Source organism: Furipterus horrens, unplaced genomic scaffold (genome assembly GCF_987537825.1).
Source record: "Furipterus horrens unplaced genomic scaffold, mFurHor1.1.pri manual_scaffold_7, whole genome shotgun sequence".
In the NCBI taxonomy this organism is placed as follows: domain Eukaryota; kingdom Metazoa; phylum Chordata; class Mammalia; order Chiroptera; family Furipteridae; genus Furipterus; species Furipterus horrens.
The window spans coordinates 44,206,809-44,224,905 of record NW_028327177.1 but is presented as its reverse complement, the minus strand read 5'-3'; the positions used below and the strand labels follow the sequence as shown (position 1 = coordinate 44,224,905).

The window sequence follows — 18,097 nt, the reverse complement described above, 5'->3', positions numbered from 1 at the left end:
ATTGCTTGTCTCCATTATGTTTTGTTTTTTCTGGAGTTTTGTCCTGTTCTTTCATTTGGGACATGTTTCTTTGTCTCCTCATTTTGGCACCCTTCCAGTATTTGTTTCTATGTGTTATGTAGAGCTGCTACATCTCCCAGGCTTGGTAGAGTGGCCTTATTTAGTAAATGTCCTGTAGGATTCAGTGGCACAGCCTCCTGATTCACCTGAGCTGGATACTCCAAGTGTGCCCCTCCATGTGAACTGTCTACACCTTCATTTTGCAGTTGAGCAGTGATTACAGTTGGTACATCAATGGGAAGAATTTACCCTCAGGCTTATCAGCTGCAAGGACTGGCTGTGACCACCATGGAGGATCAGCTATGCAGAGACCTACTCCATGGAGCAGGATTTACTTCAGTGACTCACTGGTGCCCACTGAGTCCACCTCTTAAGTGTGTCCATTGTGGAAGAGGTTTGGTGGTGCTTCTACATGGTCTAAAGCTGTCCACCAGGTGCACTGGTTCTTGGGCCTCCCAGGACATGCAGGCTAAAGTCAGCTGCTGTCTGTGCTCTGCCAGAAACTACCCAACATGAGCTACAAGGCTATCTGCAGATGGCAGCTACCTGTACTGCACTTGGAGGGGCCCAGGAGAGACCAAGCTGTGAACCAAGGTCAGCTACCACTAATACCAGTTCTGGGGCCACTTAGTGAGAAGTATGGGACACCAGCACACCAAGGCCAGATGTTGCTGTTTGAGAGATTTTAGGAAAGCCTGAGGCATTAGCCAAGATAGGGCATTCATATGGAAAAACCATTGCACCATGGCCAGGTAGCTCACTTGGTTAAAGTGTCATCCCAACACACCAAGGTTTCAGGTTTGATCCCCATTCAGGGAACATACAAGAATCAATCAATAAATGTATAAATAAGGGGAACAACAAATTGATATTTCTCTCTCTCTAAAAATCAACAAAAATAAGCTTTTTAAAAGCCACTGTAAACAGCATGGGTAGGACTGCATTTTGGATGGAGTGGGATCTCAGGTATTCACCAGGATGAGGAAAACAATGATAGCCAGGTTGATGAAGACTGAAATATGGAGCTGACTGTCAGCTCTGTAGACAGAGGGCTTAGCAAAGGAGCAATGGCCTTTGCCAGCACTTCTGTCTGAGAGAATGCTGACCCCCCACCCCAGCTTTCACCCTATGCCAGACAATTCAGTTCCTCCCTGTGTGTCCCTGGTGCTTTTCAAGCTACTGCCCTAGTGCTGAAACTCAAAGGGAGTGAGTCCCCATAAGTATAGGAAGTCTATTCATTGACCTTTTAAGAGGAACTGCCTAGAACTCCAGAAACCCTCTCTTTCAATCAGCCACAATCCCTGCTGGGTTTTACAGCCAGAAGTTATGGGAACTTACCTTCCTGGCACTCGAACCCTGGGTTGTAGGGCCTGGTGTGGAACTAGGACCACTCATTCCTCAGGGAGACCTCTAATGCTGAGATATCCTTCCCTATTTTTACCTGCCATACATGGGTGTGGGACCAGCCAGCTCCACATCTCCACCCCTCCTACCAGTATCAATGTGGCTTCTTCTTTAAATCTATAGTTTTACAACTTCCATTCAGCTAGATTTCAGGTGGTTCTGAATGATGGCTGTTCTGTAGTTTAGTTGTAATGTTGATGTGGTTGTGCTGCCATTTACCTATGCTGCCATCTTGACTGGACAGATAATATTTTTAAGAAAACATAGAGCGTGTTGAGATTATAGAAGTGACAGTTGAATACCAGAGAACTGATCAAGTTAAAACAGACTTAGAAATTTGCCTGCCACACAGACATAATTGATGACAAATAATTACCCAACATAATTAAGTGAAATATGCTTCAACATGTTGAACTATAATTGAAAATATATCTTGTAAGATTTGACAACTGGAAAAAACCACAACACAAACTTACTGCCAGAATACCAGAGTAACAGTCTCTATTTTTTGTTACTGTCTTAGGGTTAGGTTTGGTTCAAGGTCCATGAGAAAATATTTTAAATACAGAAAACAGGTACAGTCAACAAAACAAACAAGAAAATGACTTGAAGCCTTGCAGTGTGTTCAGGAAAACTTAGTGTAGGTGATCCTTTGGCTAAAGAAACTAAGTCAGAGCCAGAATCACTAAGTACACTAATTACAATAACAGCAAGTCAAACCATAGCCTATAAATAAGCTTCTTAGACAGTTGCTTTGTAATGACATTCATTTCTACTACACAGTATGACCTTTGAGGGATTGGAAGTAGAAATTCTTAAATATCTGAATATACAAATACAATTCTGAAGACTTTAACTGAAGAAGTATCTTCACACAAAGAAATACTAACCAACAACAAGTGGCTGACATTGGACATGCAGAAATGTGAGGCTTGGCTGGCGGAAGCCAAGAGCCAGCCAGGTTCTAGGCAACCAGGGGTCAGCCTGGGCCAGCACACTTCCAAGACAGGGAAGCAGCAACAATGGATCACAGATCCACAGGAGATCTTGGAAGAGCCTTCCTTGAGGAAGGTGAGGACATACCCATCTACATGGAGCTCAGTGACGACTTTGAGGAGGAGCCTGTCTCCCCCATAAGTCACTGTGTGGCCGTCTTCCACTTGGAAGAGTCCAGGGAGGGCATATGTCCAGAGCCCAGGGCAAGACCTGGTTTCATTGAAGAGAAGTCAGATGAAGAGGGAACAGGGAGTTAAGGGCTAAGTACCCACCTCCTACCTCTTTGAGTGAAGAGGGAGTATATTGGCTGCTGCTCCTGGACCTGCACACTTTATTTCTGCCTCCATGGCTTCTACTGAGACCTGTGTAACCTGCTGTCCGTCTGTCCCCACCCGACTTCTCAGCCAAATGGACCCACTGTGCCTTCCACCATCAATGTACATAGTCATGTTTCAACCTCTTCTGACTCTTAGCTAGGGCTGTTTTGTTTTATAGTTTTAAAAATTATATTTAAAAAACCATACAGTATTCCCAGAGCCCAGAAATTTTACAAGATGTTGAGGCATGCGGGAGGCAGGAAGACAGGCCAGGGAGAAAGTGCAGTTGAAGAGGCAGGGCTCAGGGCTGTGGGTACCGCCAACACCACTTCGGTCAGAAGACTCCACTGTTATCTGTTTCATGAATTAGGATTCCATGTAAGAGTCTGTTTGAAGAAGGCATTTCCTTACTTTAAAAAGACAGAAAGACCAAAGATCACTGATCTAAAGAAAGGATGCTTTTGTTACAGAAGTAGAGGCAATAAGAAATTTGCAATTAGTGATGTTAAGGAAGAAAACTAACTCCAGAGCTTTGCCTGCACTTCCCCATTGATTGAATTCCAGTCCCTCTCAGGCATCTGGTACCTGCTGCTTACTAGAATATCCTCTCCCCATTTTACACCATCCAATAACACACAGATCACACAAACTTAACTACTGTATATTTCAGAAACACCTAGTATGCTATCTCAGTGTGTGCATGGTTGCTAGATTTACATGGTCTCTTTTAGCTTCCTATGCTCAGTAATAATAAAAAGTGGGGGTTGAGCCCTGGCTGGTGTGGCTCAGTGCCTTGAGTGCTGGCCTGCAAATTGAAAGGTCATTGGTTCAATTCCCAGTTAGGGCACCTGCCTGGTTTGCAAGCCAGGTCCCCAGTTGGGGGCATGTGAGAGGCAACCAACTCATGTATCTCTCACACACTGACCTTTCTCTCTTTCTCTTTCTCCCTCCCTTCCCCTCTCTCTAAAAGTAAATAAATAAAATCATGAAAAAAGGGTGCATGTTGACAAGCTAAGACCTCCTGTATTATTGTAACTTGTAGAAACTAGCTCAGCTTCTCCTGGTCACTAACAGACCAAACTACAGTAACTCCAACTTCCTATCAATTGTCTGGCTTTCTCTATGGACTATGCCCCCTAAACATTTATTTCAATCTAACAACTGTGTCTCCTAATTCTGGCCTTGAATGCATCCCAGAATATGTGTTAAACTTTGCCCATCATTCCATGGTCATGCGCTCGGTCTTTCCTTCTTTCCTTGAATGTTTCTTTTCTAATCCCCTTTCATACCATAAGCATAATGCAACTTTTCTAATGTCTGCACCAGGTTCCATCTCCTGCGGATGAGACATGTCCAATCATCAGCTTTACCCCCTGCATCATCTATTTTGCTTTGTGCCAACATCATTTCTCAACTCAGCAGTCTTCACAAGTCCAAGAAAAATTGTATTCACACTGAAAACATTAGTTAGCAATAGAAATTTTTCTGAAGATTTCACAGGAGTAATGGAGGAAAAAGATCAAGCCCATACTGAAAAATAAACGACTTTAAAATTCTTCATTAAACAGTTCTATTTCCAAACTTCAATCCTCCCACCAGGCCACCCGAGGGTACTTTTTCTCCACCCTCCCCTTCCCAGGGCCTAACGTAACATCAGTGATTCATGTTTTATCTTCCTGAATTCCTGCCCCCAACCTCAAATTCCTCCCCACTTTATCATCTGGAGAAAGTTATCCTTGCTTCATCTCCATTTTCTACCTTCAGACATAATCTTCACAATATTTAACAAACAAAGAACTTTCTGGAGCCCAGAAAAAACCTTCCCTGTCCTCTATAAACAGTGGGGATTATAAATTACTTTTTACCTGGCCGGGTGGCTCAGTTGGATTGAGCATTGTCTGGATACACTAAGGTTGCAGGTTCGATCCCCAGTCAGGGCACATACAAGAAAACAACCAATGAGTGCATAAATAAGTGGAACAATAAATCTCTCTCTCTCTCTCTCTCTCTCTCTCTCTCTCTCTCTCTCTCTCTCTCTCTCTAAAAAAAAAGAAAATCAATAAATTACTTTTTAAAAGTCAGCCTTTGGGATAGGATATAGCTTTGAATTCCAATATGATATTTTTAGGGACATGATATGAATACTGAGACATCTAAATCCCATGTAACATTAAGTTACAATTAATGGATTTGTACTATATCAAATATATAAATGTTTTCTTATTGAAGATAAACTTATTACAACTACCTGCAGGGAATTCCTGACAAATTCCCACTATCAAAAAAAATTGTTAACTGCACAGTTAGATAGAATTTTAGAGACAATATATTACCAACTAATACCCCACTATTATGTCTTTTTCTTCAAAAAACACTCAATGATTTCCATTATATAAGTAATAATGACACATCAGAACTGTTTCATTGTCACAGAGCATTGAAAAAAGCCCAAGACATTACAGAATGACTGTATTGCTGTACTTTCAGGCAAGTTGTCACTTGAATGGCCCAAACAGATATCAATTGCTTTTCCAGACATCCCAAGGATGAGGTTCCATAGTATCCCTCAGTGTCCCCAACAGTCACTGCTTTAGCTCTATTGTCATTAGAGTAAATAGTCTTGTGCCCTCTCTTAGAGAAAGTCTGGCTTCTGGGAGTGCCCAGTGATGTTGACAAGCCATGTTTAGCTACAGATATAGAAGCATCCCCAGGCTTTGAATGTGTTAGACTTTGTGTTGGAGTAATGAGTAACTAGACAGGGCCATCATCACCAGAGATTGATATTGAAAGTGTAAAAATAAAATAATATGAAAAGATGCTCAATGTCACTAATCATCAAAGAAATGCAAATTAAAACCACAATGAGATATCACCTCGCACCTGTCAGAAAGGCTATCAGCAATAAGTCAACAAACAAGTGCTGGTGAGGATGTGGAAAAGGGGGAACTCTTCTGCACTGTTGGTGGGAATGCAGACTGGTGCAGACACTGTGGAAAGCAGTATGGAGATACCTCAAAAAACTAAAAATGGAACTGCCTTATGACCCAGCAATTTCACTTGTGGGAGTTTATCCAAAGGAACCCACAACACTAATTCAAAAATATATATATGCACCCCTATGTTCATTGCAGCATTATTTAAAGTTGCCAACATTTGGAAGTAGCCCAAGTGTCCATCCATAGATGAGCGGATAAAACAACTATGGGACATTTACACAATGAAGTACTACTTGGCCATAAAAAAGGATAAAATTTTACCTTTTGTGATAGCATGGGTGGACCTGGAAAATATTATGCTACATGCAATAAGCCAGTCAGAGAAAGACAAATACCTTATGATTTCACTCATATATGGAATATAATGAACAAACTGGACTAATAAACAAAATAGAGACAGACTCATAGATACAGAGCAGACTGACAGACCTGGAGGTGATGGGTGGAGGGATCAAGCAAAAATTTTAAGAACTCATGGACACTGACAACAGTGAGGTGATTGCAGGGGCAAGGGGGGAGAGGTGTGGGGAAAGGTGGAAGAGAGTATAAGGGAATAAATTGTAATGAAAAAATACATTTTAAAAATCATAAGCATCAAATGCTAGTAACAACTTAATTACTTTCTCAAAGGAGAATCAATCAGGACCATCGGAAAGTAAGTGATATATTATAATAATTCAGCAAGAACTTTAATATATCAGATGCTAAAAATATTTAGTAGACATTCTCAACCTCTGCCCATTGCCCTCTGAAGTTAAAATTAAAATATGTGCCCAAGTCCTTTATATGGCATCAGGGACTCATTTGCAAATGATTACCAATAAACAGATTCCTTTTCTGAAAAGCTGAACTTCAGGCACAACTTATAGAAAATATACATGACATATACATCAGGTTGCTAGAATTGTAAGCATTCTTAACAGCTTAACTATCACACAGGACAATACACTGGCAAATTAAATTACAAATAATGAAAGCCAGGATTGGACTGACCTCATACTATGGAACATTATGGTCAGTGTATTAATGTCAGTCCTCAAATACAAGGTCAGAAGTGCATCCTTCTTGGTGTTTCAAAAGATGGATCTGCATGTGGCTTTGATTTTTGGCTCAAACAGGTCCCAGGCATGGGTTTATATGCCTGTGTTTAAAGCTTTAACATGAGATGCAGTTTTTCTATCAGAGAGAACTGATTGGGGGGCTCAATAAACTAATAAACAAAATAGAACCAGAGGCATGGAAACATGGAACAGAGTGAAAGTGACCAAAGGGGAGTAGGGGGTGGGGGATAATGGTGGAAAGAAGGGGAAGGGACTAGACAAAGAACATGTATGAATGACCCATGGACATGAAAAACAGTGTGGAAACCAACTGTGGGAGCTGGAAGTGGGATGGGTGGAAGAGGGCAAATGGTTAAAAATTGGGACAACTGTAATAGAATAACAATTTTTTTTAATGGGGAAAAAAAGAAAAAAGATCTGTGTTCTGATGTGAGTATTCATCATAGTTCATGAAGTAGTGCCTGAGTCCCAGGGACAAGGGCTGAGAGAGAGAAAGCAAAGAGCAGCATGACCCTCAAGTCCCCATTGGCCAGAGAGCCCTTGTAGAACTGTCCTGCCAAGTGTAAGAACTAGGTATGCGGGCCAGCGTGGGACTCAATCATGGGGGCACTGGTGGAGGATGACTTTGGAGGCTACCCAGGGTGGGGACCAAGGCCACGGCGGCACAAGTAGGGGGGGCCTCCCTCCACTTCACAGGCAGGGAGGCCTGGGTCCTGAGAGTGGCAAATTACTGGGACAAGTCTGGGAAATACTGTTCCCACCACCAAGACAGCTAAGGGAAACACTCAGGCATGCGAGTCCAGTCCCTCTCGAGAAGAACTGGAGCTCAGACTGCCAGGTGATCCTCAGCACCGAGGGAGGAGAGACGTCTTTATGCTTTGGCTACTGTCAGTATTTGTGTGGGATCCTGAAGTGTTGTGCAGAAGGGGGAAAAAATGAGGTCACAGAAAAAGAATAAAGAATAAAGAAAAGGCAGAGAAGAGTAAAGGAAGGAGGGAAGAAGGTAGAGTGAAGCTGAGTGAGCGTTGCCATCAATGAAAGTGAGGTCGAGGCCCTGGTTGCTGTGGCTCAGTGGATTGAGTGTTGGCCTGCGAGCCCAGTGTCGCTGGTTCAATTCCCAGCTAGGGCACATTACTAGGTTGCATGTCAGGTCCCCAGTTGGGGTCGCGAGTGAGAAGCAACCATACAGAGATATTTCTCTCCTTCTCTTTCTCCTTTCCCCTCTCTCTAATAGTAAAAAATAAGTAAACAAACAAACAAATAAATAAATAAATTATTAAAAAAATAAGAAAAAGAAAGTGAGGTCGAGGCTTGTGAGAAAAAATGGGAAGTCAAAATTTAGGACTACATTCCTTAGCACAGGACTCCTAGCCTCATTTCAAAAATGGTTTTAAAACATAAGAATTGAATCTCTTAAGTTCTATTCTTGTGGTATTTCTTTTCTTTCTCAGACCCAGACTGCCTCCCATCTCCTCTGCTTATGCCTTATGGCACAAACCAGGAAAAATACTCACTTTCCTCTATTGTAGTCACTGCTTATCCATAGTGGATATGTTCCAAGACCCCTAGAGGTTGCCTGAAACCACAATAATACTGAACCATTTTTATACTACGTTTTTTCCTATACATACACACCTTTTCGCTTAGAGAAAGTACCTTCTGGCCTCTCTTTGGCACATCTGAATTGCCAGCATCACTACTCTTGTGTTTTGAGTCATTACTAAGTAAAATAAGGGTGACTTGAACAGAAGCACTGTGATACCATGGCAGTCGATCTCATAACTGAGAAGTCTGCCTGCCAAGCTGTTGAATGCCCCACCCACTTCTATGAATGCTGGAGTCACTTTAATTAGTTCTAAAACACCTCAAAATGTAATTAGTTCTGTGCTATTTCTTTATGTGTACTGTATCTAGTTCCAAAGGATTTAAAGTCCAAAAATATATACAATGAAACAAGATAATATATAGGAACTGAGTTTATAGAAACATAATGGTAGAAAGATAAAAATAAAGCCATAGCCCTGGCTGATGTGGCTCAGTGGGTTTGATTCCTATTCAGGGCACATGCGTAGGTGCGGGCCAGATCCCCAGTTCAGGGTGTGTAAGATGCAGCCATTTCTCTCGCACATTGATATTTCTCTCCTTCTCTTTCTCTTTCCTTTCCCTTCTCTCTAAAAATAAATAAATAAAATCTTTAAAAATAATAAAGCTATAGATGAAATTATTATGTAAAACTCATGCCAAAAAAAATATGTACACTTGCTTGTGGTGGCCTGAATAATTGGCTCTTAGCTTTCTATCAGCCAGTGTAAAATAATACACAAAATTGACTGAATTCTCAGTATCTAAAATCTGAGAGAAATGTCTCCTATGGATAGGCCTTTATTTAGTACCCTATATTTTCACCAATATTTTTATAGTATACACAAGAGTATTCACAAGGTAATTTTTAATATTCCTATGGCATTTTGTATAAACTGTTGTTCAGTAAAGGAACTTTTATGTAGGAGAGCAAAGACAACATGGTTTAGGTTTGATGCAGAAAAAAATGAGTGGTTCTCGAAAATGAGCTGCATAGATCTCAAGCACACCTCCATGAAGACTGCTTCAGAGTGCCCTGGGATCAGAGGAACCCTTCTTGACAAGTAGTTAGAAGTGGCAGGATTCTGTGTTGCCATTTAAAGGCTGCCACACATGCTTCTGGAGTCAGCTGAGAGAGGTGTAAGGTTAACGGGTTCTTATATGAGCTGAGACACCGAGAAAAGGTCCCCTGTAGAAAAGAAGGCCACTGTTGCACTGAGGCGAGCTGGGAGTACAGGAAGCACAAACAAGACTTTCTCCTCCAATACATAGAAAAATGAGCAGGTGAGTCCCAAAGCTCTGTTACTTGAAATATGGATATCAGGGTGCTAAATGGTGATGAAAAAATAAATAAACAAACAGACATGGAAACAATCATTGTTGTATGAAAAATTACCAAAATCTCAGCCTCCCCCTGCCAAAAAACATGCTCCTTGAGGCACCTACTGAACACCCAACTTTAAGTAGTGTTATAACTTACTGAATGCCCCCAAGATAATTGATTCAATTGGCCCTAATGATTGGCTGAATTTATCTGCTTTTCAGATCTATTAGCTATCTGCCAACTATAGGTTGGGGGAGGGGTCTATTAAAAATTAAATTTTTGGTTTCTGAAGTCCTTCTTTCTGGACATACTTGCAAAGAAAGGTCAGTTGTCAGTTAAGGCCACTCCTTCATTGAACTTAAAACATGTGATTGGCTTATAATAAAAATGCTTCTATTAATCTTCAGGGACTAAGAATGGGAGTTTTATTGAGTCCTTTTCAATTTAGGTATATTCAACTGAAAAGTAAGCATTTTGCTTCTATCCAAACTTTGAAAAACTATAGGCCCTTTTCAAACCCAATAAAAAGTACATAGTTTTATTAAAGGAGCATATTAACAACTCAAATGTAAAAATTTCACAGTAATATAATAGATCCCATTAGAAGGTGATGATCAGATAATGTGTTTTGACCCTGAAAGAAAACAAAAGACTAGACTAGTTCCACAGGCACAAGGGGCTGTCTATTTATTTGAAACAGCTTTGGCTGACAGGAATATTTCTTCCTCAGCAAAGAGCTCAGGGCTATGCCAATCTGATTAGACCACCCTCTCCTCAATTTCATCAAGTCAGTTGCTCAGAGTCAGAGACTTGAGGACCCTTATGTGGGGTTTAATATTTAAACTATAAACCCACTAAACTGTCTGGGGATAATTTATGTCAGCTTTCCAGTATTTGGCCCATTTCACCCACTGTCTGTCTTTATCTATGCAAAACAAGAGAGATTCCTATTTATTTTAAATGTCTTAAATACAAGGTCCTGGGAAGATGTAAAATAGAAAAGACAGGAACTGGCCGTCTAACTGGGTTTTGTATCTAAAACAGTTTCATTCTGGTATCAATCCTGGAGCCAAATTTCTATTCAATCCCTACAGCCCTACCATCACCTCAGTATCATTTATTATAGGACTATTAGAGCCAGATATTTTGGATGATGAAACTGTTTCCATAATAAATAATTTCAACATCATTTCTGGTTTATGGCTTAGGAGAAGGAAATCATATCATTTAGTTCCACTCCTGAATGTCCAAGTATTGTAAATATAATCCTACTCTTGCCAGTAAAGGCATTAAGGAGAGAAAAATGCAGGCCCTTTTCCAGGCTCCCAAATAGGAAAATTATTTCTCAAAAAAAAAAAAAAAAATCAAGAACAAAGCCACCAAAATGGTCCAAAAATACTGGAGACATGGTGACAAAATAGAAAACAGTATTATTCCTTAGAAAAAGTGAATCACAGAACTATAAACATTGAGTAATACTTTAAAACTGCTACTGTAAAATGTGTCTTACAAGGTGAAACAATAATATAAGCTGAAAATATGAATTAAATCTGGACATGTAATCAACACTTGATTTTTTTTATAAAGTCATTTTAGATGAAGACTTTTAAAAATTATAACTTCCAACTCATACTGCAGTTAAGAATTCATGACAGTGAAAGAGAGGCCAACGTCAACCATCACTGCCAGAGTCCAGATTGATGTTTAAAACCCAAGACTCTAATACTCCTTCTCTGATACATCCCATGTTGAAGAAATAAGTGTCGAGAGAGCAGAAGACCTTTCAACTAGATAGAACACTGTGTTAGAATGAGAATTAAGGGAGTTTGATTCTGACATGACCCCATCAAATCCCAAACCTCATTTTGCTGATAGAGATCAGAAGAAAAAGCAAAAAGGTTGAATCTACACTTGTGTGCCAGTAAAAATTCCATTGCAAGTTGTACAGAGAGAACAACTGACATTTGGGAATGTATAGGGAACGTGTCTGAAATACCAAATAGAAGTCTGCAAGATTAAATTTATACTTCTTGCAGGTATGTAAGCAACAACAAAAAAAAGAGTGAAAACTCACTGTTAGGAAATCCTTTGTTCCTATGAGCTGCATATCCCATCCTGAGCTACCATGGTTGTTAAAGGGGAATATACAGCATAAATACCCAGAGGAGGCAAGGTCCTGACAGCCGAGGTCTATTGTTTTCATGAAGACCTTAGTCTTGTGGGTGATTGTTCAAAGGACAATCTCCAAACAGGAGGAACATGAAGTACAAAAGGATCCTGAACTTTATGAATCATTTTGTAAACTAAATCACATTCCTTTTAGTGGGTTCTTAGGTCTTGTTTATTAAATGTTTGAAGACTATTCTAAAAACTTTCCATTTTGCAAAACTGGTAACTCAAGAGGAATAGAAAATTGACTTCTATACAGATTTCTCTTGTGGTTTTATTGGGTCCTGAAATCTGTGTCAAAGTTGAATAAATAATTTTACAGGTGAAACCTGTTAGGATATCTGGTAGTTAGCATGAGCTAAGTAATTAGCCAAAAGAAATAAATAGTTGCCAAGGTTTATTGTGGAAATATTTCATTTAACATCCAGCAAAGACTTTGCTGCACATTTATTATTCACTGGACACTGGAGAGCTCCTGCCCTCAGAAGCCTGGGAGCTACTGGGTTTCTGAGGACAGGAGCTAGTTTGAAGACAAATAATAATCATATTCAGTGGCATCTACAGGCAATGTTGTCTGCCTCTTGTAATCAACTCGGTCTTGTCTCCTGTGAACAAAGGTTAGGGAACAAATGCAGTTAAATAGGGATGTCCTAGAAATGACAACCAGAAATAGACTTATCATGGTTTCCATAAATAAAACTGAGGACACTGAGAGCAAGGTGCTGAATCTGTAGTTTCCCAGGAAAAGGGTGAAAATATGTACTTCGGTCCTTTGCACAGCCCAATTACCAATCAATATCGTGCCAGATCGGGGGATTATAATAAGGGCTTAGATCTGCTCTGTCCACTGTGGCTGATGTCCAATGTGCACTTGAAATGTGACTATTGAGCAAATTGAGGTATAATTTAAATGTAAAATATGTATCAGATTTCAAAGGCAATATGAAAAAAATATATAAATCATCTCAATAATTTCTTTATGTTAATTATATGTTGAAATAATATTTTAGATATATTGGTTAAATAAAATATGTTATTCAATGGGGAGAGGTAGAAGAAGGTAAAGGGGAGATAAGTGGTGATGTAAGGAGAGTTGTCTTGGGGTGGTAAACACACAACACAATATACAAATGAAGTATTGTAAAAGTGTATATACCTGAAACTTATAATTTTATTAACCCATGTCACCCCAATAATCAGTTAAAAATAATAAAGATATAAAATTTATCATTTAAATTAATTTTACTTGTTTCTTCATACTTTTAATGTGGCCACTAACAATTTACTAATTACACATAAATTTCATTATATTTTTATCAAACCTGGGAAAACTGGGTTCAAATCCACATATTAGTTGTGTGACCTAGAGCAAGTTATTTAACCTTCCTAACCACTTGCCATCTACAATGGTGGGGAAACCTCAAAGGGTTGTTTTGGGGATGAAGTTGCATGAAGGAATATTTCAGAAAATATTTTCAAAACCATCTCAGCTATGCAATGACCATATTTTTTTTCACCTCACTGTTAGCCATCACTTTAAAGAACCACGTGACCTAAATCAACCCAACATCTTTGCACAGGAAATGGAATTTACCATTCCCATTTGGATCATTATTTCCAACCTTCCCTATTTGTTCAAAACCTGCTCAGTCTTCAAGACCTAGTGCAAATATATTTCCTCTAACAACTTCCCTGACTTTCCTATCCAATTAATTACTCTCAATACTGTCTATCTAACATTTATTTAACAAGGTTTTTTTTGAGCACCTACTACATGCCAGCTCTGTTGTAGACTAAGCAGATAGAGCAGTGAGCAAAATAATATTTCTGCCCCAATGGTGCATGCATTCTTGTGGAAAAGACAGACAAGAAACAAAAACATACATAGCATCATGTCTGCTAAGAGAAGTTTAGGGAAAAAACAAAGTGGTTAAGGGAATAGAAAAGAACAACATCAGGGAACACTATTTTAGATAGTGTGACCCAAGACAGCCTTTCTGGGAAGTTGGCACTTGAGCCAAAGCATAGGATGTCCCATGTAACACACTTGATATAAGGACAGACACTGGGAAGGAGCTCCTTGTGCCCTGACACTCTCATTCTGAGAGTTATGCAGGTAGCAATCTCCTTGGACACTGGCTGGAAACGCCCTGGAAAGCAACTGAGCAAATGTCTGTAGTTGTCCTACTCTGCAATCTTCTGGAGGAAATAACAGAGGAAGCTATAAAAATATCTCAGCTTCAAAGAACTGCTTTGTGGCTTAACATGACATTATCCTGGCTTTACCAAAAGTAAAGGACTGACTAGAGTTTTTGGGGTCCCTTGTCCCTTGACATACCTATGTCAGTATATTTTTTAAGTGTTAGAAGTGATAGATGAGTTTTTATAACTTAGTTCCATTGTTGCCTGAAAGTTACAATCTTGCCTGAAAAATAGATTTCAGTGAGAAGGACTTGGATTTCCCTTCATTAACCACAGCAGGGACATGTTAGAAATCATAAACTTCAGAGTTGGACACAGAGCATCTGAGCATCCCATAACCACCCAGCCACGTTCCAAAGTCTGGGTCAGTCTGTAAAAAAACTGAATTCAGTAGGTTCATTACACTGTCTTTTATATATTCTTTATGTTTCTGACCAAAAAAGATAAAGAGTATTTAATTTAATATTTAAATTAAACTAAATATATAGCATATATCATATGTAAAAGATACTATATAGAGTATATAATATTTTTACTTAATATAGTTTTTAAGTCTGATCTACAGTTCTATTCCCATCTCAATTATTAAGTCCAAGAAGAAGGCAGAGAAGGAGAAGAAGAAAAGATAAAGCTGTGGATATCTCAGATGGTAAAGGGTGAGACATAATTTGCTTCATTCCCAAGTAGAAAGAACTCTGGAGTGTTTAACTATAGTTGTATGGTGTACAGAGGTCAGCAGTGTCCATTTTTACCAATTTCTTATTGTACCGATTTCTTAAGTCCAGCCTCGTTTATAACTTTCCACAGTGGAATATTACTGATGGCTTCTGTTTGTTTTCTTTCCATTAGTTGCAGCTGTTTTCTACTGTTATTTATCTTATTACTGTAAATATTCAAGTAATTAACACACTGATTTATTTTGTCTTGATGTCATGGAATAATGTTACTAAGGGTACAAATTTTTAAGTCAAACAAATACGTGGACCTTTTGAAAATGAATCACACTAGATAGCCTTGTTTTCAGATTCTCCTGAAGTCAGCTAACAGGGATTCTGGGGACCATACACTCTTGGCCGAAAAAAAAAAAAAAAATGTGATAGCCAACAATGACCTACATCAACTATTCACCCTTTGAAACCATTTGCCTCAGTCAGCTCATTTTTCTCAGGACACCTCCAATGAGATGAATGTGTTCATACTCATATTTCAGCCAGTTAGAAAGGCTAAAAAGGTATGACCCTGAAAAATACATTGACCAGAGTTCTCTACTATCAGATCACAAGAGGAAGATGTTTTATTATTGTTCATAAAATGCTTTTGATCTTAGCTGAGACTAGGTTGCTAAGCCAGCCAGACTTCAGCATTCAAAAAACCTACTCTGCACAACAAATCTAAACTCACAATGGTCCTTATTAAGGACCAGTAAGTTAAATTGAGTATTTGGAGACCAATTTTTTAAAAATAAGGACCATCTGTTCAGAGCAATGAGTATTTTACCCATTGTGCAGCTCTCCCTGTCACAACTCTGCCCAAGTAAACTGGCCAAATCCCTACAGTCCATTCCAGAACTTCACTGGTAACATTGGTATAAAGGAAGAGTAAATCTGAATGACATGATGATTTGTAAATAACACTTCCTTAACTGCCATCAAGAATTTTTTTTTAAAGCACTATTGGCTAACCAGGTATAGTCTGGAAAAAAGCACTGATCACTTTTAATGCCAAGTTGATGTCTAGTATATTCAAACACTCTCAGGAGTCAGAAGGCTGAATCCTCATCACAGTTTTGTCATTTATTCTGTGTGGACTTGTATAAGTCAGCTGACCTTTTCATTCCTCTATCTTTTCATCTTAAACACAAGGGGCGTATGCTAATGGTTTCCATATCCTTTCTAGCTCCAAAATTCTAATTTTACATTTCTAAAGCATTCAAAATAACATGGTTTCACAACATAAATGAATCTTGCTAAACTGATTCCAACATGATTTTAAGTGACTTGTGTAAGTAGGTTAAACAGCCCCGCATTAGGAGCTCTGAATCATGTTCTCCCTATTAACTTTCTCATAAATAGCACAGAAGTCCGTTGCAACCCAGTTTTGCCTACAATGTCACAAAACCTAAATTTGTTGAATTTAAACTGGTGAGGTGTGAGTGTGTGTTAGATTAAAACCTAATGTCAATTAATCGTGCATGTTCTGTCCTGAATCATTGTCTCTTTCTCCACACAGGCTGCCCAGGAAATTGTAAATTGCCCACAGCTTCCACAGATATTCACAACTCCTAGAAGTCTAACTCCAAACAATTTCTCCCCAGAGCTCAAAACTTAAATTTATTCATCATAGTCACCACTCACTGCATGCTTCTAAGTTTGGTGCTGAGCTGTCTCTACCTTGACAACACCCCTGCAGGGTGGATATTGTTATTTCCATTGTGTAGAGGAGGAAATTGAGTCTCAGAGAGGTCACCTCGCTGATCAAAGTCACATAGCTGATCATTTTCAGAGCCATAATTCTAATCCAGGTCTTGCTATCTTAGAAATCCAGGCCCTTTGACTATTCCACAAGAGTGAACAATATACATAAAAATGTGGATAGTAAATCATGATCGTTGCTCTGGATGAAAGTTTTCTTCTTGGCACAGAGACAGGAAGATTGGGAGGAAAGCCACCAGCGTAGTGAGGACAAGGTCTGGAATCTGAGGTTGAGAGCAGGGGTGGGTGAAGTTGAAAAACTGAATGTGGGCCAGAGCAGGAATAGCTTCATGGGCCAGGACAGAGAACACAGGCTTCTGTAAGACCACGTGCATCATTGAAGGGTTTCAAGAGGGAGTGGGAAATGATGTCTATTGTCAGTTTCATATTTTATGGGGAATGTTCTGGAAATAAATTTATGAATAGTTTAGAAGGAAATGAAAAGAGATCAGAAGTAGGAAGATCATTGAGGAAACCATTGGAATAGCCTAGGTAAGAAGAGATTCAGACCTGAACTAGGACAGTTACAGAGGGAAGAAGAAAAAAGGATGCAGAACTTGGCACACAATTAAATTGGAGAAGTGGATGCGGATGAGGTTATGTCAAACCCAGAGCCACTCTGATTTGTCTTTACCTTGCGACCTAGCAGAGCATGCCCCCATCACATACATATTGCAAAGCCTGCCACCTCAATGAAGAAAGTCGCTGCTCTAGATTTTACCAGACCCAAAACAGCAAGAACAGAATGTCTAGATCATATTGAGTTACTTACCTCTGTGCCTGTCCTCTATTCTTAAGAGGAGAGAGAGTCCACATTACATGATTCTTATCATTGAATGTCTGTGTCTTCAGACTAGGGGAAGAAAAGAAATGGAGCTAATCCTTGAAGAATACAGAAAATGTATAACTGAAAACACTCTTGAAGTGTCCTATTGCATAAGTAAATCCATGACTTCATAAAAGAGAGGCTTTTATCTCTATGAAAATGATGAAACAGCTTAGGTTTCTGTGAGCTCAGGCCTATCTAACTCCAGAGCCTGACCTCAGCTTCCATCTTCATCTCCACCTTCACATGCCAAACAAATGTAGCTCAAACTCAATATTCATACATTTCTCACCATCTGAGTTCAAACAACCTCCGCCTCTCACCTGGCCCCTTATAGTCTTCTCCTAACCCATTTCACAGAAATACCCTGGCATCTGCCCCCATACCCTCTCAACACAGCAGCCCTAAAACCCAGGTTGGATCATCTCACTCTTCTGTTCAAAACTGCCCAATGGCTCCATAATCAAAATCCTCCTGATGGCAGTAAGACTGCATTTCCCAACAGCTCATGGTCAGTGACCTCATCTCCTTCGATTGCCTTCATCTCACCCAGCTCCACTGGCCTCCTCCCCACTCCTCAGATCCACCAGACACTCTAACTCAACACCTTCACACTGTTTTCTTCCTCTGCCTAGAGACTCAGTCCCTCATCTCCTTCAGGTTTTATTCAAAAGCCTCCTCCACAGTAAG

The 18,097-nt window shown here is 39.6% G+C and overlaps 1 pseudogene; it reads left to right on the top strand.

Moving 5' to 3' along the window:
• The first annotated feature begins 2,379 nt into the window (after window positions 1-2,379).
• LOC150004371 (nucleolar protein 10-like) overlaps window positions 2,380-18,097 on the top strand; it is a 60,292-nt pseudogene continuing 44,574 nt past the window's right edge.